The sequence below is a fragment of the Equus caballus genome, chromosome 21 (assembly GCF_041296265.1).
Source record: "Equus caballus isolate H_3958 breed thoroughbred chromosome 21, TB-T2T, whole genome shotgun sequence".
Classification (NCBI taxonomy): Eukaryota; Metazoa; Chordata; class Mammalia; order Perissodactyla; family Equidae; genus Equus; species Equus caballus.
This window is the reverse complement of record NC_091704.1, coordinates 8996218-9018506: the sequence shown is the minus strand read 5'-3', so window position 1 is coordinate 9018506 and position 22289 is coordinate 8996218. Positions and strand designations below refer to the sequence as shown.

The 22289-nt window shown below is 34.7% G+C and overlaps 1 pseudogene; it reads right to left on the bottom strand.

Moving 5' to 3' along the window:
- Positions 1-10679: 10679 nt before the first annotated feature.
- LOC138919955 (olfactory receptor 2L8-like) lies at positions 10680-11612 on the bottom strand (annotated as a pseudogene).
- Positions 11613-22289: the final 10677 nt, after the last annotated feature.

Below are 22289 nucleotides of genomic sequence, written 5' to 3'. Positions count from 1 at the left end.
CAATCTCCCTCTCTTTAAGGCCAGATGGGCTCATTCAACATTTCACTGGTGTGACCACTGAGAAGCAAGCTATAGTTGTTCCTCCTTTGGGGCTAGAGGATGTCATAGCACATACAGAAGCCCTTAGCAGTAGTCATGCAGGAATAGCCTTATTAGATACTGAAATGGCTTTAATGAGAAAGGTTGTCCTTCAAAATAGAATGGCTTTAGATATTCTTACAGCATCCACGGTGGTGCACATAAGTCGTTCAAACTAAATATTGTTTTTATACCTCAGAAATCTTCCAATATGTCATCTCTGCTAAAGCACATAAAAAAAAGAAGGTGAATGCCTTAAGCAATCTTATACCTTGTTTTGATTTGTTTGGTTGGCTCCCTTCCAGTATTGGTTTCCATTTGCTACCTGGATTGCAATTCCTATTTCTACTATTCCTTGGAATTCTTGTATTAGTCATAATATTCACACTAATTACTATCTCCTCAGTGTTGTATGACTGGCATGCAAGCTAGAGTAATGATTTCTCAGCAACTTGAGATGGTTGATGAGTCCTACAACCCTGAGCAAATCTCCTTTTATTAAGGCTAAGCCTAAGAATTGAAGTTTAAGCTAATCATTTCAAGTATTGGATTACCTGTTCTATGATTGTTATAAACAATGTAACTATAGAAAGTCATGTAAAAACACATGTGTAATGTTTGTGTGATAATCTAAAAATAAAGTTACATAGTCTATGAAACACTTCTCCTGTTAATATATACCTCTATACTTGTCCACTATATCTGACTCTTTCCCCCACTGTGGATAACTGAGCAAATCAGTCAAATAAAAGCCTAGCACCAAGATACATGATGGACCCAGGGCAGGCAGCAACCACTCTGGCACCAGGGGACAATATTTTGTTCAGCAATGCTTTCTATTGAAAGAATATTGATCAAAAGGGGAAAATGACAGGAGACTTTTACATACTGAGGTACATAGGGCAACTTTTCAAGTTCAAAATTGATACAGCTTGAACTAGAAAGCCTGACTTATGGCCTATCAAACATACATTGTACATCTGCTTATCCATTAAAGTAAAGAATGCACTTTGTGAGATAAAGAATGCATACTTCCCTTCCTACACCCTATTGGTGAACACCCTGTTGGAAACACCCAGATTAGTCTCTTTCCTGACATCATGGTCATGTTAACCTGATAATTTGCAAATGAATACCTCTTTGAAAATGTATTCAGCATGTGTTTAATGTACTTTCTTTGTTCTAAAAAGATATATGACTGTCCTGAAACTGATGCTTCTCTGGAAGAAATTCTAAGGCCTTCCTGGGTTATAATCCTCACCCTGGCTCATAATAAACTTACCCCAATTTTTGATTTATAGGTTGATTATGGATTATTTGCATCAGCAAACTGAATCAGAAAACTTGGATTTAGGTCCCAAACATGTATATTTTCAAAATACCCTACAGTAGTACAACACGAATGTTTGTAAGTTCAGAATTATTTACCCCGCTTTTTTTCTCTATTACAATTTCAACACTATTAACAAAATAAAATGAAAGAATAATTTAGAAATTAAAGAAAAATGTATCCAAAGATTACTATAAAGAAAGAATTGCATCACCATTTTCCATTATGCTTGTGATATTTTTTGGAATTAAAGAAATGATATGCAACAATCTTTCTAGTAACACAAACTCACTAATTAAGAGGCAGTCAACCAAGACTACCTGGAAAAATACAATGCAACTACACTTTTGATAATATAATTTATTAGAGGCAGATAAGATGTAAAGTAGACAACATATAAAAGTAAACATTTCTGACATAACATGATATTCATATACTCAAAAAATTATTTTATTGTAAAACTGCACATTGGAAAGACATTATGTCCAGGGAAAATAGGTCTAGACCATACAAAACTTATGAGATATTAATCAGAGCATAAACTCCAAATACTTAAAAATTAGTAGCATAGTTAAATTTCTACTTGCATTTTAAATGAGCATCAAATAGTCAGTTTTCTCTGTGAGAAAGTAAGCACTTCCTCTTCTTCAGAGCTTAATGATTTCTTCTGAAAATTATAGGTCTTTGAATTCATTTACTTTCAGTGAAGATTCTTTAATCAATACTTGACATCTAATTTTTGGTTGCTATTTTCATGAATTAAGTTTTAACGCCAGAGAAATATCATTGCAGCTTTGTAGTTGTCACTTCTAACTTCACCAGATAGACAAAAATTTTGAAATTTATAATGTGTATTGAAAGAAACTCAGCCACTACTTGTAAAGACAAAAATTCTGTGAAATTTTGTTTCTTAACGTAGTCCTATATTGCTCAGGTTTTCTCTTGTGGGCCAAAGAAAGGAATTGAATTTTATTCTAGAGTCCTGGCAATCTGGTGTGGGGGAAGGAAGGGTTCACACATCCACTCTGAAAGTAAGGGTTGAAATTGGTCTCCCTGATTAATCAACTTTTTCAATAACAGTTCTCACTTCTATAAATAGGATTCTTAATTGTTGGTAAATCAAAGTGGTCGTTGCCACAGTGTGTGACACTGAACCATTCTGGTACCAATTATCTGTATGAAAACTTCTTCTTACCAAGGAAATTATATTCATCTACCCACTAAGAAAGATATCACAAAGTTCCCCCAAACCATGACAGCTGACAAAAGCATATGATTTCTGAGTAATGTTCACCACTCAAAGACTAAATTACAATCAAACACCATACACATGTGTCTAAACACCTTTCACCCTCCTCCCTCCCCCCTTCCCCTCGGGTAGCCACCAATCCAATCTCTGTTTCTATGTGTTTGTTTGTCATGGTTTTAACCTTCTACTTATGAATGAGATCATATGATATTTGACTTCCTCCCTCTGACTTATTTCACTTAGCACAATGCCATCAAGTTCTATCCATGTTGTCACAAATGGCCAGATTTCATCACTTCTTATGGCTGAGTAGTATTCCACTGTGTGTAAATACCACATTTTCTTTATCCATTAATCCGTTGATGTGTACCTAGGTTGCTGCCAAGTCTTGGCTATTGTGAATAATGCTGCAATGTACATAGGGACGTGTATATCTTTATGCATTCATGTTATCATGTTCTTTGGATAAATACCCAGCAGTGGAATAGATGAATCATATGATAGATCTATTTTTAATTTTTTGAGGAATCACCATAGTTTCACCATGGTTATTTAACATAGTATTAGAAGTCATAGCCAGAGCTAAGCCAGAGTCAAGAAAAAGAAATAAAATAGATCTGTATTGGAAAGGAAGAAGTGAAACTGTCACTATTTGCAAATGACATGATTTTATCTATAGAAAACCCTAAAGAATCCACTAAAAAAACTTTTAAATACAATAAATGAATACAGTCGTGTCACGGGATAGAAAATCAACATACAAAAATAAGTTGCATTTCTATACACTAACAATGAAGTAACAGAAAGAGAAATTAAGAATACAATCCCATTTACAATTGCAACAAAAAGAATAAAATATCTAGGAATAAACTTAACCAGAGAGGTGAAAGATCTGTTCACTGAAAATTATAAAACATTGTTGAAAGAAATTGAAGAAGAAACAAAGAAGTGGAAAGATATTCCATGCCCTTGGATTGGAATAATTAACTTAGTTAAAATGTCCATGCTTCCTAAGGCAATCTACAGATTCACTGCAATCCGTATCAAAGTTCCAATGACATTTTTCACAGAAATAGAATGAAGAATCCTAAAATTTATATGGAACAACAAAAAACCTTGAATAGCCAAAGAAATTCTAAAAAAAAGAACAAAGCTGGAAGTATCACACTCCCTGATTTCAAAATATACTACAAAGCCATAGGGACCAAAACAGCAAGGTACTGACACAAAAACAGACACACACACATCAATGGAACAGAATCGAGAGCCCAGAAATAAAGCCACACATCTATGGACAGCTAATTTTTGACAAGGGAACCAAGAACATACAACAGAGAAAGGGAAATCTCTTCAATAAATGGTGTTGGGGAAACTGGACAGCTACATGCAAAGGAATGAAACTAGACTACTATCTTACACCATGCACAACAATCATCTCAAAATGGATTACAGACTTGAGTGTAAATCTGAAACCATTAAGCTTCTAGAAGAAAAACTTAGCCAGTACACTGTTTGACATAGATCTTAGCAGAGTATTTTCAAGTATGTCTGGCCGGGCAATGGAAACAATAAACAAACGGGACTACAGGCAACTAAAAAGCTTCTGCACAGCAAAGGAAACCATCAACAAAATGGAAAGACAACCTACCAACTGGGAGAAGATATTTGCAAACCATATATCAGATAAGGGGTTAACATCCAAAATAGATAAAGAACTCATACATCTCATCACCAAAAAGTCTAACAACCCAATTAAAAAATGGGCAAAAGATCTGAACAGAAATTTCTCCAAGGAAAATATATAGGTGGCCAATAGGCACACTCATGAAAAATGTTCAACCTCACTAATTATCAGGGAAATGCAAGTCAAAACTTCAATGAGATATTTCCTTACACCCATCAAATGGCTATAACTAACAAGACAGGAAACAGTGTTGGAAAGGATGTGGAGAGAAGGGAACTCTCATACACTGTTGGAGGGAGTGCAAACTGTTGCAGCCACTATGGAAAACATTCTCATCTTTTCCAATGTATTTCCCTCTGGCCAGTTCTGAGGCATCAGTCACGTGCCTAGTTCTTTCCTGGACCTAATTCTCAAGCCTGTCTCCTTGCAAGGCTTCCTTTAAACCATGCATATGGATATAAGGTCACTGAATCTGATAATCCTCAGTGGGGAGATAATACCCTTTATTCATACTTTGTCCTAGGTGTGTCTTCACAGAATTCATTTTCAGGCACTTATTGGGTGTTGTGTATGATATGCATGCGCCAAGTCTAACTCTTCTGTGTTTCTGAAGATTTTGTAAGCCACCGAATCTTTTTTAATATATTTCTTTTTTGTTTCAGTTGGGATACATTTTTTTTCTTTCGCTTTCAATTTAGAACCCTAGCTGATAGAATCAGACTCCAAATGCCAGTTTGGACTTAAATAGAAAACGATGGAATGTAAGGGCAATTTATCACACAAATTGGCCTACACTCCATTGTGTGGGAAAGATACTCACCCCTCAAAATAGGAAGGGGAAATGAAATATTCCTTTTCCTTTCTGTAAATCAAACTTTGATAATTTACTATATAATAAAACACTAAAGGAACACAGTGTGCATTATAAAAGCATCCAAATAGAGACCATGTGCTTTAAAAATTTCATCTTCTTGCCATTGTAGGGGAAGAAGACATTTCCACTACCCTCTCTGGGTTCTTTTGGCCAGAAAAAAAACTAAATTCACACGATACAGAATAGCAGGAGAAAATTAAAGAAAGTTTATAACATGTATACATGGGAGAGGCTCAGGAAAGCTGAGCAACTCACCAAAATGGCTGAAGCCCCCACCTTAAATATCATATCCAGCTAAAGACAAAGCAGGATGTTGGGGATGGGGGGAGTCAGTTACAGGAGGTTACCAGAAACAGGAATAAGATTATTATACAGATTTAAGTCCTTGCCTTTGGCATTGATTAAGATTTTCTAGAGATAAGATCATCCCCCCCTTCTTCTTGGTACAGAGAGGAGGCATATTTACAGATGGAGATTTCCTTTACAGTGTAAATGTCTCCTAACAAAGGGTAAGTAAACTCTACTTTTCAGTTGCTTTCCTGTCTGCAAAGTAACCAGCCCCAGATAATAATCATGCCAAAGAGACATATCTTGGTGTGGCCAATGCCAGTCCCAACACCATGAAACAATTAAAGAATGAATGAGAAGTGCAAGATAATAATTATTAGTTGATAACTGGATGATAATAAGAATGGCTAAAAGGCAACATAATGAAAAGGGAGCAGGTACCCTGTGAGAGGAAGAAAACTAGGGTAATATTAGCCTCATAGTCATCATTGTCCAATTTTCAAAATTATCTGAAGTAGATGCTCATAAACAATGGAGAAAATTGGAGAATATTTTAAAACTCTGTCTTCTTTCTATATTGCTTTTCCTAATGTCATTAAGAGCTTTTTTGGCCTGTGGGTGAGACACTATCAGTAGAAATTAGCTTCCTGCTTTCCTGAGCCATAAGACTACTGGAATAAAAGATTTCAAGAATGTCATTTCTTGTAGTTGGAGTTCTCAGTATTTGTTGGTGATCTCTTTTTCTCCATTTTCAGAGTTTTTGGCACGAAAAATTGAATTATTCTTGCTTTTGTTGGAATTTCATTAAAAGGGATTTCAATGATGCCATTAAAGGGGAGCAGAATTTTCCACACCAAAATATGCCTCTTTAACATAAATATTATTTTATGCTGGTTATTTTATTTAAAGGTTTTATTTTTTCCTTTTTCTCCCCAAAGCCCCCCAGTACATAGTTGTATATTCTTCATTGTGGGTCCTCCTAGTTGTAGCATGTGGGATGCTGCCTCAGCATGGTTTAATGAGCAGTGCCATGTCCGTGCCCAGGATTTGAACCAACGAAACACTGGGCCGCCTGCAGCAGAGCGCATAGACTTAACCAGTCGGCCACGGGGCCAGCCCCTATGCTGGTTATTTTTAAGAATCAATAGACATAGGACAAGTTCTGAAAACTGGAGTAGAAGTTACCCTTGTGTAAGAGACATTTGTATTTATCAAGGAAATTTTCATTTGTAAGGGTGTCTCCCTCTCTGTACCAGGAAGTGGAGAATGACCAAATCTCTAGAAACTCTCATCAATGGGGAAGGCAGCAACTTAAACCTGTATTACAACCATGTCCTAATTTACTGTGCCTTTCCTGGTAACCTCCAATTACGGTTTTCCCCTTCCCCCTAACACTTTTGTCTTTAGATGACGATGATATTTAAGGTGAAGACTTGGGCCGTTTCAGGGAGTTGATTTTCCTTGGTCTCTCCCATGTAGGTAGGAGTATACATGTTGTGAAACTTTGTTTTTTTCCCGTTAATCTGACTTTCATTATACAGTAGGTGTGTAGGTCAAAAATCTAGGACACAGGACAAATTATTTTTCCTCTCCTACACTATTTACTAATGCTATATGGTAAAATGCCTCCAACTTGCTTTTCAGCAAACTAAATCCAAAGATGTGGTGTGGTTTCCCCTAGGCTGTGGTGTGCCAGGGCCAAAAATAGATACAGATCTCTTGATTATCGCCATAATTCACTACCTGAAATGAGTAAGAAGTCTGAAATGGGTACCTTTGCTCAATTCCACACTCCCTAAGATTATTTCTAATGAAAACAGCAGACATTTTCATAATTTTCCTGATTGTCATGACACCATTCCCTTCCTACTCACTCATTCTACTCTTCTTAGGGCTGGCCTCATGGACATGTGGCTTGTGTGCTTGCTAGAATCTCATACTCAGAGGATCCTTGCTTTGCTTGATACTCTGTTGTTGAAATCTTACAATTCTTAATAATTTTATCTCTGAGAATGCATGTGAGCACAACAGCTATGCTGGCCAACAGTGTTAGCATGCAGCTTTGGTCCAGCAACAATAGTTGCACAAGTGGGCTCAGGCAGCATGCACAAGGAGCAATTGGCCTGGGCTATCCATGCGCACACACAAAAATGTTCAAAATACTACAGGACCCCAGTGGAGTGGCTGGGTTGTGATTTGGGCTTAGCACACGGAACTCCATTATGGATCTGTTGTCTCTTTTTTAATAATAGCCACTGCTACTCTTAGCATTAGATAGTATCTCTCAGATGAGATTTTATTCTCTACTACTGCATCTCATAGTTCTACTGAAATATGTTGAGACAAGCCAATATCTATGGATCAATTTTACTCGTTGATATTATGGCTCAGTCACTATCACAAATAGATGCCACCATTGCATCCAATAAAAATCCATCAGCTCAAGGAAACTCCCAGGGTGAAGTGCTGGGTGGCAGTGATGACAGCAGCAGCTGCAGATGAAGCAGCAATGGTGGAGCTGGCTACTGCCCACTAAAGAGAAGAATCTCTGCCTGGCTGCAGCAATGGCCCATGATGGGGTCAGGGGCTGACTTACCCTTCAGTCCCGGAGCCCTTCACTGTGTCCACTAAAAAATTATTAACTATGTCACCTGAGTGTCAGGACAGGAAATGCTAGGGAGCTTAGGAAGTAAACTTTGTCAGTAAAATATTTTAAATGAAAGTGTACACATGGTCATTGCACTAATGCATGTGAGGGAGTTATTAGAAATCATCAGAGTCCAGAATCCGAAGTTTTCAAAGCTGCTGCAAGATTGCAAAACAAATATCCACAGGATCAGAAATAGAAATAAAATTTAAAGATAATTTGAAGATTAAAAATTTAATATGAAAGATTATTCATGGAATAGAAAAGTCTTTTTATATGAAGTTTCAGAAATCAATTATTAACAAAAAGAATAAAAATAGCATCGATTTAACCTGTAATTGAAAATATAATGATAAAATGAATAAATAAGCATTTGAAAAATGAAGCCACTTTTGCTTTATTATACAAAGTCTGTAAGTCACCAGAAATTTGAGAGGAATTACTAAAATGCCATTTGTTAGATTTATATTTAAAATTAAATTCAGATTTACATGAAATTGATTTATATGGATAGGTTGAAATTTATTCATAAGAGAAACCTTTTTTAGAAAAAAATTCTCCTTGATAATCATTAGTTCTACCTGTACTGTAATTTATATTTTGATATAAGGTATCAGAAATTCAGTCTAAATTTTCACGACCTACGAGCACTCTTAATATCTCCAGTAACTTAAGCAGATTATTCTCAAAATTAAAAATCACCAAAACTTAACTGCATCTTAGTATTTACCGCCAGTGAATGACAATATTTTCAATTATATTGATAATAAATGAAGTTCCTAAAAATACAAATTTTAAGGAAAATAAGTTCGAAGAAAAGTGAGCCAGAAAAATCTTATGACTGATAAAGATATTACATAATAAAGTATTATTATTGATTATATATAAAATTATGATACAAAAATATTGTTTGTAATTTGTATTTCATTTTATAGCTAATAAACTGATTTTGAAGGAAAACTTTATACTTAGCACCAATAATGGTAGTCTTTCTTGCTTTTGAATGAGGCCTCATATTTTCATTTTGTGCTATGCCCTTCAAATTCGGTAGAGTATGACCCTTCCCCTCCCTGCCATACCTGAGAGGGTAAAGAGCATTTCTACACTTATCACTGATGGCAGTGGCAGCACTTCACCCAGGGAGTTTCCTTGAGCGGATGGATTTTTATTGGATGTAATGGTGACGTCTATTTGTGATAGTGACTGAGCCATAATATCAATGAGTAAAATTGATCCATAGATGTTGGCTTGTCTCAACATATTTCAGTAGAACTATGAGATGCAGTAGTAGAGAATAAAATCTCACCTGAGAGATATTATCTAATGCTAAGAGTAGCAGTGGCTACTATTAAAAAAGAGACAACAGATCCATAATGGAGTCCCTTGTGCTAAGCCCAAATCACAAAACGGAGACTTAATACCTAACTCAATTACAGTGTCAACCTTCCCCAGGGCTGGAGTCTCAAACAGTCAATCTGGAATTACCTGTCAGCACCAGTGAGATAACTCACCTCACAGATCCCTGCCATCCCCTAAGGGAAGGTGACCTTGCCTGAAACAATCAGCTCTTTGCAAGAATGACTTTCTTGTTCCACCTCTTTACAGGAGCTCCTTGTAAAGCTCTTCAGAGCACTTTTCTATTTGTTAGATGAGATGCTGCCTGATTCATTCAATAAAATCAATATACCCTTCAAAATTTACTCAGTTGAATTTGTTTTTTAACATTACTTGGGAAGTAAACTTAGTTTATGTAGAATGCCAGGGATGGGTGTGGGAATGTCTTTGACTAATTAATTCCCACTAATTTGACTAAATCTTTGACCCACTCCTCTTATAATTAACTTCACAGTTTCCTTGACCCCTGTTAGCACCTCCAAGTTTTTATTGTTGTCCTGAGGTCTAACTGAAATTAAATCATTTCCTTAGCATTCATCACCCTAATAGAGACATAAACCTCTCATATTCCATTCAGAGTAGTATTAGGAGTTCCAAATCCGCAGTGAAGTCTTGAAGTCTCAGCTAAATACCTGTAATGATAAATTTTTTAAATTAAAAGAAAGACTAACTGGCACAGGTAAATTACAGGTTTACTATGAGAATAACAAGAAGTCTTCTGACTCAATTAGATCTTGACATTCAGGGAAAATTTTTTTGTTTTAGATATATTTGAAAATAGTAGAACTGCTATGCTGAATGACAACTGCAGTTAGTTTCTGCTTTAATTTCTACATGACAATGATTATCATGGGCATCATATCAGCAAAAAGTACATGAATTTGAAAATTAATTTGAAATTGATGGGAAAAAGCACCATGAAGAAAAAAGATAAGGCTTAGAATTTTATATATGTATATATATACTCACATGTTTGTATATTTACAAGATAATTTTGTCCAGACCTAAGTGATATTCCTCCTCTCTACATTAATTGTAGTCCTTGCATTCTAAGCATAACATAATATTTTTAATTCTGTACAAGGATGAATGAACTTATAACCAAGTCCTGGGTACACACACAAAAAGCTTTGTCTACATTTTTTCAGTGCAGATTCTCTGAATCACTCTTCTTAGGGCCCCCATCACCTCTCTGTTTCTCAGGCTGTAGATGATGGGGTTTAGTATTGGGGTCAGGATGGGGTAGAAGACAGCCAGAACCTTGTCCTCTGTTGGAGATCTGAGGGATCTTGGATGTAGATAAGTGTAAAAAAGTGGAACATAGTAGAAAGACACCACAGTCAGGTGGGTGCTGCAGGTGGAATAGACCTTCTTCCTCCCTTCTGCTGAGTGCATGTGGTAGACAGCAAGGACAACCCGGCCATAGGAACATGCAACACCAATGAAATGAAACACAAGGAAGAGGATTGTGCTCATAAACTCTGTGTACTCATAAACCCAGGTATCCATGCAGGCCAGTCAACATGGCTGGGACATCACAGAAGAAATGGTTGATGGCTCTGGATTGACAGTAAGGGATATGGAAGGCATATGTGGTGTGGGCGCAAGAGTTTACAAAGCCCATTATCCAAGATCCTATTATCATCGGCACACACACTCTTTTGCTCATACAAATGGAATAGTGGAGGGGAAAGCAAATAGCAATATAATGATCATAGGTCATAGATGTCAAGAGCAGTGCTTCTGCACCTCCTAAAGTCAAGAAAAAGAAGTTCTGAGCCCCACATCCAATAAGAGAGATACATTTGTTTCCAAAAAGAAAATTAGAAACCATTTTGGGGACAATGGTGGAGATGTGATTCAAGTCAATGATGGAGAGCTGACTAAGTAAAAAATACATGGGTGTGTGGAGATGGGTGTCCAGGAAGATGAGAAGCATTATGGACAAGTTGCCAGAGCCATTAGGAAAATGAGAACAATGAAAATGAAGAAGAACAGACCAATTTTTGATGGTGGAAACAACCTCAATAAAATGAAATCAGTTGATGTTTGATTATAATTTTCCATAGGGCATTAATATGATTTTTCCTAGAGGCAGACACAAGAGTGAGTTAAGTATAAAACTATAAGCTCTTTTTAACTTATTATTTTAGACTGTGTATCATTTAAAATTTTACAGCTCTTTTTTTTAAAGATTTTATTTTTTTCCTTTTTCTCCCCAAAGCCCCCAGTACATAGTTGTATATTCTTTGTTGTGGGTCCTTCTAGTTGTGGCATGGGGGAATGCTGCCTCAGCGTGGTTTGATGAGCAGTGCCATGTCCGCACCCAGGATACAAATCAATGAAACACTGGGCAGCCTGCAGCGGAGCTTGCGAACTTAACCACTCGGCCATGGGGCCAGCCCCTAAAATTTTACAGCTCTTAAATGAAGAACTGAACTTCTCTATTTTGCGAAAAATAAACCTCATTTTCTGATCCAGAGATTAAAATGTGAATATGCGAACATTTGTGGCCAAAATATTTTGTAAGAAAATGCTAAAATTATTTTAAAAACAACATTTCTGTTTTGACTTAATTAGGATAAATATGTTTTACTGCCTTACACAAACTGAGGTATCATTAAAATATATTCTATATTCAAAATGCCTGCATATAAAATTTATGTAAACCAATATTTCATTGAGTTCTACCATCAATAAATGTCTATCACCCTTAAGGGATGATTTTCCTTTCATATTTTGCCCCAAAACTTACCTCTAAAATTGCAGTAGCCTATCAGCTTATCTTTGAGGAGCTTTCTTTCTTTCTTAAATCTTCTTTTCACAATAACGTCAAATCAAGTTTTCCTGAAGTCAGGTATTATCGTTTGTTTCATTTGTTCTGAAATATAGAATGAACCCTTATTGTCAAGTTCCACTTACAAAACGTCATCCTCTTCTGCCTCCTCACTCAGGTTCTGAATGCTGCAGTTAAAGAAAACCCTTTACTTGACCATCTACACACACTTATTGTAGCGTTCATGACTCTGATCAAGATCTCCCAAATAGCATGTTTTCTGTCTCTCTGCTTCTCTAACTCGTTTATAACATTATACATCACTTTATGACACTTTCTCTTACTCATTCATTTTTCCATTTTTTGTATTAAAAGTTATCTCAACTTTTAGATGAGTGTGTGAATTTAAGCATATATACTTATCATTTCTCTCTTTCAAAGCCCAAATATTATGATGATAAAGAAATAGATGTGTCATAAATTAAAAGACAGCAGGTAAGAAAAAGGCACAATGAGAAATGAAACAGTTCAGGATTCTTTGAAAGAAAGAAATTGGATAGAGAACTGTTCAGTTACTTAAATGGAGAAAAAGGACTTGGCACCTTGACAGTCTTCATGGAGGCAAGAGGAGGATTCTCCTCCAGAGATGTCGGAAGTGAACAAGCTCCACATAGTGTGTGATGTTTTAGTCTTAAATATTATTTTAGAGCTCAATGTTCCCAGACTTTTAAGGAAGTTCCTAACATGAAAGAGGAAGATGCACAAATGTGCACACATACACACACATATGTATTAAAACACACCCCAAACAAATATAAAGTGAGCTCTACATCATTGGGAAAATGCAGAAAGAGAATGCGCTTTTAAAAATTAGGATTCATATATTCAAAGAAGTATGAAACATTATTGTTACACAATATATTATTAGATTTATTTAAAACCTGTCAGATAATAAGAAAGGGTTTTACAAATTAAAATATATAATAATTGATAAAGTGATTAAGTGAAATTTTCAAAGACAAAGTGAAAAATCTCCTGGATTTAAAAGAAAACAATAGCAACAGCAACATAAAAAGATTGTCATTTTGAAAAGTTAGGAGAATTAGAGAATTAAAGTAGGGAAACCAGTGTATGCTTGTTATTCCTAGAAATGCATATTGCCAAATAATAATGGAGTTAATATTATCAAAAAAATTTTTTCAGAATTGATATATATGATCCACCATATTCAAACACAATGAACAGAACACAGAAAAGTAAATGAGAAATATTTTATTGAAAGGTATTTTCTTGAAAATTCTAAATGTCTTCTTGAAAACACTTTCTGAAAATTGTCAATATTGCTAATAAATTTATGACCTGAAAAATGCCTTTGACAGAGTAAATACTCATAATAATGAAAAGAACTATATATATATAAATAGTAATTAAATTATCATTAGATTTTACTATAGTTTATGTTTTCTTATTTTAGTAATATATATTGGATAATGAAACAATGCTGTCAACCTTGCCCCCACAGACCCAAAGTAGGATGTGACCATGTTCAAAGGATGGGACACAGAAAAGGGGGTGGAAGTTGTGGTATGTAGAGCGGGAGGGTTTCCATTCTAAACTGTCCACAGACAAAAATCTGTGGAACTAATAAGTTCAGCAAAGTTGCAAGATACAAAATCAGTTGTATTTCCTAATAACGTACAACCCTAAGAAGAATGTAAGAAAACAATTACATTTATATCATCAAAAAGAATAAAATACTTAGAAATAAACTTAACAAGGAAAGCAAAAAATGCGTGCACTGAAAATCACAAAACATGCAGAAAGAAATTGAACAAGAGACAAATAAATAGAAATGCACTCTGAGTTCATGAATTGGAAAACTTAATATTATTAAGATGTCATACTACCATAAGCAACTTCAGGTCCAATGAAATACCTATCATAATCCCAATGAGATTATCTGCAGAAGTGGAAAAATACATGCTGAAATTCATATGAAATCTCAAGGTACTCTGAATAGCCAAAATGATCATAAAAAAGAATTGAAGTCATTTTTTCTGATTCAAAACTTACTGAAAAGCTATTATGAAAAAAATAGTGTAGTATTGGCATAAAGACAAGCATAAGCCAATAAAATAGAGATACCAGAAAAAAATACCCTCACATGTGTGGTCAAATGATTTTTAACAAGGATTTCAAAACCATTCAATGGGGATGTCTTTTCAACAAATGGTGGTGAGAAAACTGGATATCTAGAAGCACATAATGAAATTGCACCATTACTTTACACTATGCACAAAAACTAAATGGATGGGAGAGCTAAATAGAGCTAAAACTATAAACTCTTAGAAGAAAACATAGAGAAAACATTTCGTGATATTGGATTTAGCTGTGCTTTATTGAATATGACACCAAAGCATGTACAAGAATAAAAATATAGATAAACTGGACTTCATCAAAATTGAAAACTCCTATGACTCAAAGAACTTTATCAGCAGAGTAAATCACCCCACAGAATGGAAAAATATTTGCAAAATATATATCAGGTAAGGGATTGATACAGGGAATATGTAAGTAACTCCTACAACTCAACAGCAACAGAAAAATTAATTTAAAAATTAAAATTTAACAAGAGTGGATTCATGTAGAGTAAAGGAGCAAGTAGGAAGCAACATTAACATTACCGTGGGTGCCATGTAACCACTCTTCTTTCATGGGAAACAAAATATAATCACCCAGCAGGAACTAAGAAAGGCTGAGCATTACAATCCTTATTAAGTATTTGGACCTTTAACTGTTAGGTTCATTATTCAAATTTCACTCGAGCACATCCAAAGCACACTCCAATGTGATTAGGCCCTACCTCTTCCCGTGACCCTCATCTCACTTCCCATCTAGAGAGCGCATTTATGAATCAGCTCCAAAACCGCTTTCTGTTGTCGATTTCATACTCTACAATTCCTCCTGAACAGCACTGAAAATGTGCAGCCACTCGCTCAACCTCAAACTGCATGTCAGCTCTTTTATTTCTTAACTAACTCTTACATAGATTACATCACTCATTTTCTAAACTGATCACCTTAAATCCTGAATGATTTCAATACTAATAGTAACCAACACTGCCAAAGTGGTTAACAGTGAAGTCAAAACTTTTGTGATCACATCATCTCCTTGAATGAAAACACCTCTACATCTGAAGAATGTAATTCATGTTACCTATGCTCTTGTCAAGTGTTTTTTTCTAGGCTTCAGTCTTCCCTGTTTCCAGAGTATACATCATGGGTTGTGGATACAATGCGCCCTCTCTTCTTCAAGGAATATTGTTTATCCTTCAAATCCATTTTTTCTATAAATGTCTTGGGCCAATTATGGCCAAATAAATTCTTCTCATATTTGAAGTATCATTTAAATTTATATAAATATTTATTATATATTTTATCATAAAGTATCACAATTATTTTCAATTTTATTTCAGAATATGGTATAGTTGAGTCTAGGCCCACATATTATTCACCATATTTCCAGAACAGTAGTTCATAGACAATATTTTCATCTGCTTTTTTTATTAATTTTATTATATTTTATTTCATAACCAATTATTCACAAGTCAGTTCTCAGAATTGTCTAATATTACATTATAGGTTTATAAAGAACTCATATCTGAAAAAATATGAACAAGTGTTCAATTAGCCATTTCTTATTTTTAAGGATAAAATATTTATGTATCTTATTCAAACCCACGATAGTGAAATGAAATTTTCTTTCGGAGTGCCCTGGTTTATGGGATGTCTGAATGTATCCATTGCTTATTATAAACAGAAGTACTTAATCATGAATAAAGTTTTCTTAGGCACTTACTGAAGAGTTCTTCTTAAGTGGCTAATAAAAATAAAAATACAGTTAAGATTACTACTACCTTTACTTATCTCCACACTTTCACAAACTCACTGGCTTGCTCAGCTGGCAGTGGTCCAACTGTCATCATAATTCTGTAAATTTCCTTGAATATTTACCAAACAAACATACATATTAAACTTTCACCTCTCTACTTGAAATTTTAGACACCTCCAAAGAAACTTAGCAGCAGCAATGATTCTAGCCCATTTTTACCTGGAGATTTAGTCTAATGATCATATTCTTTTTTCTTTGTATTCACTCAGGAATCTTCTCTGAGTCTTGGAAAATGTAGGTTAAATCACTAATAGCCCAAGATGGCCACAAGCCAGGTTTGGGTCAGGAGTTCTAATAATTCCTTTCAATGTTTCCACAGGTGTGTTAAGGGTCAATTCAGGGGAAAGAAACAAATATATTTGTTCAGATTCTTCCAATGTTATTACGTCTCTAAAGTTTTATGGATCAGATATTTCATATATTGTTCAGTAAGTGCACAGTAATGATGTACTTGCATATATTATTTCAAAGTTTTGATTATATTGGCCTACAAATTTATTAATTAAATGGAAGGTGGTTAGTTTAATAAAAATGTATACACAGAAATTCTGCTTGTATCACATATATGGGAGTTATCTTTAATTTATTTTCGTTAGTACATATTTTCAAATTATTTCTGTTGGTAAAACCCATTAAACTATAAACAATTTTCACTTATTAAACTAAATAATGAAAATAATGATAATACTCACTTTGGTACAATTATATTTGCAAAATATTTAACAATGCAATGCTATTGCAGAAAATAGCCTAATTGTTCTTCATATTTCTCATGGTTTCCAGTAACCAAATTAATTTCATCTTTTACTTGTGAAGGGGTAATATTGGTCTGTCTAAAATTGTTTAAAAATGTTTTTAAAATACTTGAAGTTTTGATTATAATGTGTCTAAGTGAAGACTTCTGTATGTTTATTCTATTTTGAGTTTTTTGGGCTTCATTGATCTGGATGTTCTTTTCCCTCTTCAGATTTGGAAAGTTTTTTGTCATTATATCTTTAAATAAGCTTTCTGCCCCTTTCTCTTCATCTGTCCCTTCTTGGATTTGCACCATGCATATATTGGTGCACTTGTGGAATCCTGTAAGTTCTGTAGCCTTTTTTCACTTTTTTAAATTTTTGTTCTACTGACTGGGTAGTTTCAAATGATCTGTCTTTGAGCTCACTGATTCTGTCTTCTGCTTGATTAAGCCTGCTGTTCAGACTCTTTATTGATTTTTTTCAGCTCAGTCATTGGTTCTTCAGTTCTAGAATTTCTATTTGGTAAATTTCTCTACTTTTTTTAGATTTTGATCTCTTTGTTGAACTTCTCATTTTCTTCAAATATTGTTTTCCTCATTTTATTTAGTTATCTACTTGTGTTCTCTTTTAGCTCACTAAGTGTCTTTAAGGTAAATATTCTGAATTCTATGTCAGGTGGATTTTAGATCTCCATTTTTTTTTAGGGCCACCTGCTTGTGCTTTATTTCATACCTTTGGTAGTGTTAGGTTTCTCTGACCCTTTGTGAATTTTGTACCCTTGTATTTGTGTTTGCATATTTGAAGAAATGGTCACTTTTCAAATTTTTATAGACTGGAATTGATTGAAAAAGCCTTTCACCAGTCAGCCCAGCCAGAGATTTTGGGCATGCCAGTAAGCAGATACTTTGGGTGGGCCTGTTCACAGGGTTCATGGGTGAGTGGGCTTGATGCCTGGATCCACAGTGATATTGGATGCTCACTTGACTCTCCTTTCCCCATGGGAGATCTCTAAAGCAAGGAAGATCTCCCTCTACTCTCTGTTGCATTGTATAGGGGGAAGATGACTCAGATAAATGAAACTGTCTTTTCTACCCACTTCATTGTGGCTTTTCCCACTTCTGTGCTACACCAAAGTGTTATAATCTCTTATCTAGAATTCAAAGCTTTCATGAAGGTATGTTCATACATGGATAATTATATATATCCATGTCTCTGTGAAGAGATGTGGGCTAGAAACCCCTATTCCACCATTTTCCTGACTCAATAACCATGTGTGACCAGGTCAAGATAACTCTGTGCTCCATCACAGAATCATTGAGTGAGTCCCTCACAGCCCAAACATGGCCCAAGAAACCCAGGAAATGAAGTGATCCTGAAATACTTGTGCACTCCCCAAGAGTGCAGTGGAAGGAGTGGAAGGAAATGGGGATTCAGTGCTGAATACCTCTTAAGGAGAAACCACAAACCAAGCATGGTATGTGGCCATGGCATCTGGTTTATGTTAAGAGAAGAAAGAAGAGTATGAAACTTAAATAAACTCCTGAGCTCTTTTTTTAAATTTTCTGTGTTCATTCCAGTTAAATTATTCATAAAGTCACCCAGCTCTTAAACATATAATCACATTTATATATTTTGAAAAAGAAGCCCCATTCTGAAAAATGCAAGATTCAGATGACAAATATTTTCATAAAATTTTTTGAAAATATCTACAAAATCATAAAAAAAACATATTTCTATACTAATTTAAAAGAATATGGATGTGTTTCTAGCCTTGATAAATTGACATATATGTGGTGAGATATGTTATTTTAATAAATCAAGAGTCAACTTGAAAAAGATTTTTTCCTTCCACAAATTATCGTCCAAATGGTATGTAATCTCACTCAAAATCCCAATTTTTTGGTGGAAATTTTATTAACTAATTCTGGTAAATATGTGGAAATGTATTGCGCTAACAATAACTAAGATATGCTTTGATGTGCAAATATTTTGGAGGTAGAACAAATATTTAATAAGCAAGATCTGGGCATATGGAAAAGAAAAAACAAGCCATTGATGATTAACAGTTAATGGTTCATATATATCAAATCATGTTTTACATCATAAATATATACAATTTTTATTTGCCAATGTACTTTAATAAAGCTGATAAAAAAGATGAATATAAGCATGTCCAATGACTGAGAATTTCCACTCCTGAGTCTTTTCCAACAGAAATTTTTAGTAATGTCTCCAAAAGACATGTACAAAATATTCATAGCAGCAACATTTGTAATAGTTAAATCCTACAATATTCACATATGTCTGTTAACAAAACTGGGTAAGTAAATAGAGGATAGGTACTAAATGGAGTATTCAGTAGAAATGTGAATTAATGACCCATAAATACACAAATGACTGGAATGAATTTAACAGTCATAATGTGAAGGAAAAGAAGCCAGAAAGAAAAAAGGCACATGATGTACAAATAAAACACTTAAATGACAAAATTAATCTATGCTATCAAAAGTTGCAAAAGAGACAACTTTTTGGGTGATACATAATGAAAGAGAGCACAGAGGTAGCTTGTGAGGTTCTGGACATGTCTGCTCACCAGTCAGGATGCCAGTTGCAGTGGTTTCAAATTGTGAAAATCTATCAATTGTTTTTAAATCATATTTTAAAGAAGAACAAAACAGATAATGATCCATGGAATAATAGTGAAAAAGATTATTACAATATGGTGATAACATGTTTTATTAGTAGGGATATTGGGATCTATGCAAGCAGAGAGGCAGGATACAGCTTCCTTGTGTAAATGACTCTTGATCTGAAACTTGAGATCAATGAGAAATATGAATTATCCAGTCAAAGAACTTTATGTGAGGATAGTGGATAATATATTGAAGATACAGGCCATTGTATACCTGATACAATTCTGACTTGTCAAAAGATTTCAGAGAACTGCATTCAATTTAGCATGAAGAGAACATAAAGTTTTAGGTAGGGCATTGTACTGTATGATCCTGCAAATGTAGGGATGTACAAGCTAAAGGAGATAATTACTTACCATACTAAGGAAATTAACATGATCAATATATATTGTAGCTAAGAAATTCCAGGAGAAATTCAAACCAGTCAGAATTTAAAGGAAGATAGAAGAGAAACAGATGTGCTAGGAGACTGCAGTCATAATAACACAATCACCTCTATATTCTCTTAGCTCATGAGAATGGCTGTGGTGATCCTCCCCATGAAGGCACCATTCTGGAAAATTTGAAAGATGAAGGACCTTTGAGATACCAAGGGAAGTAAGAGACCTTCCTGTATTGTTGCCACCATATTAGATTCACTACTGAAAATAGGATCACTAGTCTTTAGAGGCACCAATATTCACACATTAATTTTACAAACTTCCTGATAGGTGCTATTTCTCTGCTTCCATTCTCTGTATCTATCCAAAAAGAGTCATAGGAAGTCTCTGTGAATTAATCAAGGAGACTGAATCCTTTCTATTTTTTCAATTTGTGATATCTATTTCCTGAGACATTGTAACTAAAACAAAGTCCTCACATATCCCCATATCTCACTTGTCATGGCTCATGTAAATAGATAAACGAAAGGCCACAGGGCTTCTGGTTAAGCAGAAAGTCTAGAAATCATTTATCATTATGTTTTATCTGAACTCGTTTGAGATGTCTTACAAAACAAGCATCTTCATATCTATGATAGAACCTAAATGCTGACTTCCCTGCCTGACTTACAGCTATGGCCAAGACACGTGTCTACACTATGCATTAGATTCTCTATTTGCAGGATTTAATTTGGGAGTGGATCACTCAAAGAACCAGGGAGAGTGCACAACCTCTAAGGGAATATGGATGCAACAGAAATAAACTCATGAAGTTTCTAGAGGAGCTTGCCACATGTTTCTGAGGCTATAAATGACATTCAGATGGGGCAACAGATGTATCATTGCAGGACTCATCCTCAGGCTCATATTAGGCGTTCTTCATGGTTGTAGTCTTCAGACAAGATTCACCTCTACTTCTGGAGATTCTATAAGTCTTTCTTATTTTCAGTATTATATTATCAGTTTATATTGGACTGAATTTATTTCTCTTTTTCCACTTAAGAATCCTAGCTAATAATATTTGATTCCAAACTCCAATTTAATTCAGTTAGAAAATCTTGCTAAAAGATATTCTAGTAAAGAGAGAATGAGGACCTGGAGTAAGGCAGTGATTACAGGAATTGAGGAAGAGAGATCTTAAAAATGTTCAAGTGGAAAACATTTAGAAAATTTTATGACTGGTTTATTGTAATGAAAGAACAAAAGGTTTATGGTACTTTGCAATTGCCATTGGCTCATCATTTTGTATGAACTATGTCTTTATGTCACTCACAGTGTGGGAAGTGCTTCGTAATTATTTGGTCCTTGGTCTTAAGCAACAATTGTCTTTTTAATATTTTGGTATATCTTTAAGTATTTTAAATATTTTTCAAATTTCCACAAATTCTAGATGCATGTAGTTAAGTTGGATGAAGTAAATCTTTCAACAACAATCATGACATTTTTTTCACCTTATTATGACATTTTCATCCTGTTCCTTGTGAAGAAAAAATTCCACCTAATTTAAATTTGGTGAGAAGCAAGTTATAACCAATTACTACTCTATAAGTCAAGCTTTTAATAATTTAGTATTTTAGTAAACTCTAAACGCTTAATGGACATGCATATAAAATGTCAAAAATTATATCATCTATTAAAATCTCTCCCACTGTTGATGGAATGCAAATTGTCACAGTCATTATGAAAATCGGTATTGAGGTTCCACAAAAGATTAAAAGTAGAACCACCGCATGATCCAGCAATTTCACTTTTGTGTGTATATCCAAAGGAAATGAAATCATTGTCTTGAAGAGGTATTTACATTCCCATGTTGATTGAACCATTATTCATAATAACCAAGACATGGAAACAGTCTAAGTGGTTATTGATGGATGACTGGATGAAGAAAATGTGGTAAATATATACGCAATGAAATATTGTTCAGCCTTAGAAAAGAAAGAAACCTTATCACTCACTGTGACAACATCAATGAACATGAAGGATGTTATCCTAAGTGATATAAGCCAGACACAGAAAGAAAAATACTGCATGTTCTCACTTATATGTGAAATATAAGAAAGTTGAACTCTTAGAAGCAGAGAGTAAAATGGTTACCAGAGGATGGATAATAGGGGAAATGGGTAAATTTTATTCAAAGGATACGTAGCTTCAGATATGCAGGATAAAAA